The sequence below is a fragment of the Oncorhynchus masou genome, unplaced genomic scaffold, assembly GCF_036934945.1.
Source record: "Oncorhynchus masou masou isolate Uvic2021 unplaced genomic scaffold, UVic_Omas_1.1 unplaced_scaffold_839, whole genome shotgun sequence".
Taxonomy (NCBI): Eukaryota; Metazoa; Chordata; class Actinopteri; order Salmoniformes; family Salmonidae; genus Oncorhynchus; species Oncorhynchus masou.
Genome location: NW_027014853.1, coordinates 286081 through 289772, shown reverse-complemented (window position 1 = coordinate 289772; position 3692 = coordinate 286081). Strand labels below are relative to the sequence as shown.

The 3692-nt window shown below is 42.4% G+C and overlaps 1 long non-coding RNA gene across 1 annotated transcript in view; it reads left to right on the top strand.

Annotated features, from left to right (window-relative positions):
• The window catches only part of LOC135537757 (uncharacterized), a 15434-nt gene extending 12455 nt beyond the window's left edge, over window positions 1-2979 (top strand). The window contains exon 3 of the long non-coding RNA XR_010455266.1: window positions 2403-2979. This is a non-coding gene — a long non-coding RNA (uncharacterized LOC135537757). The remainder of the gene's footprint in view (window positions 1-2402) is intronic.
• The last annotated feature ends 713 nt before the right edge of the window (window positions 2980-3692 follow it).

The following is a 3692-nucleotide window of genomic DNA, read 5'->3' as shown; positions in this document are numbered from 1 at the left end:
GGCCCTATATTCAGTCTCACAATGTGTTTTTACCAGGTTCAGGCCAACCAGGGCTACAACTACAACACAAAACAATAGTTACATGCATGAGTTTCAACTGACAAATGGCAATATATATATTGAGAGAGTCAGAGTCTATATATATAGACCTTATATATATATAGACCTTATATATATATAGACCTTATATATATATAGACCTATATATATATAAGGTCTAGCGAACCAAAAAGCTGATTAAAACAAATGCATTGATATGAATGCTGTAAGTACATGAATTGTCTGCTCAGTGTGGAATGAATATCCAGCTCGTCAATGACCCCTTGTGTCAATGAGCTTATTACAGTATTATAGACACTATGACCTGACATCTCCTATTGTCTTCTGTGTCGGAGAACCCCGTACCTTTTTAACGACTCTACGGGGGATTGTGATCATGGTAGAGCGTGTGACGTGTGCCCGTTCCTGAGAGTCTCTGTGTTTACTAGCTTGGTAGCTCAAACCATTCGGACTCTACAGAAATGTTTGTAAAACCACAACAAAAAGGACCTAGTCCCTGACCCCTTGGGGGGGATCTTCCTTTGTCTCACAAACACCTTTCTAGTTTATCCCCCCTGTTAATTAATCACAAACACCTCTCTAGTTTAGGCCTCCTTTTAATGACAAACACCTCTCTAGTTTAGCCCTCCTGTTAATGACAAACACCTCTCTAGTTTAGCCCTCCTGTTAATTAATCACAAACACCTCTCTAGTTTGGCCCCCCTGTTAATGACAAACACCTCTCTAGTTTGGCCCCCCTGTTAATGACAAACACCTCTCTAGCTTGGCCCCCCTGTTAATCACAAACACCTCTCTAGCTTGGCCCCCCTGTTAATCACTAAGGGTTTATAAATGTCCAAACTCCGGTTGCTCCTTCCTACTTCCTCCCCCTTCCCCTCCCTCCCTCCCTCCTTCGTTCCTTCCTTCCCTCTCTCCTTCCCTCTCGCTCCACTCTCATTGGTTCTCCTGGCTGTGTCACATGGTAGCGTTTAGTGGACCCTTCACTACTGAAGTGTCTGCTGCTTTAATGAATGGAGAGAGAGGTGGGGAGGGAGGGAGGGAGGTGGGGAGGGAGGTGGGGAGGTGGGGAGGGAGGGAGGTGGGGGGGAGGGAGGGGGAGGGAGGGAGGGAGGGAGGGAGGGAGGGAGGGAGGGAGGGAGGGAGGGAGGGAGGGAGGGAGGGAGGGAGGGAGGTGGGGTCCTGTAATGCAGACAAGCTTTCGCCTCTCTCTGTCTCTCTCTCTGCTGAATGGGAATACTGCCCCAGACTCCGGCCGCGTCCCAAACCGCACCCTATTCCCTTCATAGTGTACTACTTTAGACCAGAGTCTATGGGGGCCCTTTGAGGTGAATAGGATGCAATTTGGGACACATCCTCAGCCGCAGCCTGGGAAAGGAAGAGGGTTATAAATTGTGTCAGTTAGGCTCCTCCTCCCTCCCCCCCCCCTGAATAAAATGGAAGCCATGTGGAAAATGAAAAATCCATTTCAATCTGAAAAGCGAGGAAGGCTGGGATAGAGGGGGGGGTTTCTCCCTGCTCCATGGTGGTCGCCGGTCGGTCATCTTGGGAAGACTTTTTTTGAAGTTGTAAACAACCCGCTGTAGTGTTCTTGTGTAAGCTTGTTAAGAGAGAGTGTGAAACTAACGTTGTTAGGGACGGGGGACGAATGTCTTCCAGGAAGTGCTCTCTGGGAATACGTTTTTATATTACATTTACATTTTACATTTAAGTCATTTAGCAGACGCTCTTATCCAGAGCGACTTACAAATTGGTGAATTCACCTTCTGACATCCAGTGGAACAGCCACTTACAGTAGTGCATCTAAATCATTTAAGGGGGGGGGGGGTGAGAAGGATTACTTTATCCTATCCTAGGTATTCCTTGAAGAGGTGGGGTTTCAGGTGTCTCCGGAAGGTGGTGATTGACTCCGCTGTCCTGGCGTCGTGAGGGAGTTTGTTCCACCATTGGGGGGCCAGAGCAGCGAACAGTTTTGACTGGGCTGAGCGGGAACTGTACTTCCTCAGTGGTAGGGAGGCGAGCAGTGTTCTGTTATATCAAAGGAGTTCAACTCCTGTAGCAAAAAAAACAAAAACCTGTTTGTTCAGGAATTTGAACTGACCTTGTATTTCTCTGTCTCATGTCGTTTCGTGCTCCAACAAGTCTTGACGCTCTGCAATGGTGTTATGTTACTATGTGGTTAAACCATGTCAGTTTCATTTTGTTAGACCAGCCTTACAGAAAGGTTGCTCATAAGAAAAGTAGTTTAATAACCAACCAAGCTTAGCTTTTTGTCCTTCATTAGAAGAAGCAGTGTTCTGTTAGAAAGTGTAAAACTGACCCGGGTCATTGTGTTGCCCCTGCAGGAAGAAGGAGAAGAAGAAGAGGAGGAAGAGGAGGAGTCTGGAGAGGAGGATTAAAGAACAACAATCATTTGACCTCTACTTCCTTGTAACAGTTCTTCCTCCTGGGGAACCACTGCCTTCACCACTTACTAAGGACGTTGATCCGTGACCTCTGACCTCTGTCTACTCTCATATCATACTGTTTTCATTTGATACTTCTATTTGTGTTTATTTCATTTTTTTATTTTTATTTGTTTATTTGTTTGTTGTTGATTCTGAGACGAACACACGTTGATAATCATCAGAATATGAGCCGCAAAAAAAAAAAACACGAGAGAAAACACTAAATATGACAAACAAAGAGCCGCTGTACCTCTTTACAACAACAGTGATGTTTTATCTGTTGTCGAGACAAGAGGTTCTGTGGGGGTTTTGTACCATTGCAGTTTCTACTCCTCTCCTCCCCCTGTCGTTGTCGACTGATTCTCCTGTCTTTCTTTAAGGGAGAGATAGAAACTAGGGGGGGGGGAGTCTGTTAATGTCATTCACAAATTGCGACCATATGGCTGCTGTTTCAGTACAACAGAGGTCTAGAACACACACACAGACCCCCCCCCTCCTCCTCCCCGAGTCGGACCACCAAACACAGGGAGACAGACTACTCTCTCTTCAAGTCAGGTTATTTTAATCTATCATGTTTTTAATCTACCGTGGATTTGCCTTCTATTTTTTTATATAACAAATTGGCTGCTTTAACTTGCTAAAATCACATCTTTTTAATTGTTGAATTGCTCAGTTGAGGTTGTTGGCAGGTATGTAGTTTTTTTCATCACATGTGTTTTACTGGCCAAGAACCTTTTTCACCTGCTTTTGCTTTATCATATTATATAATTTGATAATTATCCATTTATATTGTGATAATTATCATTTTATATTGTGATAATTAACATTTTATATTGTGATAATTAACATTTTATATTGTGATAATTATCACTTTATATTGTGATAATTATCACTTTATATTGTGATAATTATCACTTTATATTGTGATAAGTATCATTTTATATGGTGATAATTATCATTTTATATGGTGATAATTATCATTTTATATTGTGATAATTATCATTTTATATTGTGATAATTATCATTTTATATGGTGATAATTATCATTTTATATGGTGATAATTATCATTTTACATTGTGATAGTTATAACCGCACAACAAAGAGAAGAACTCAGCGTTAATGTTTATTATGGTGAACTTCATATGATGGAATGTAATTGTGGTGAAGTTCACATGATGGAACGATCT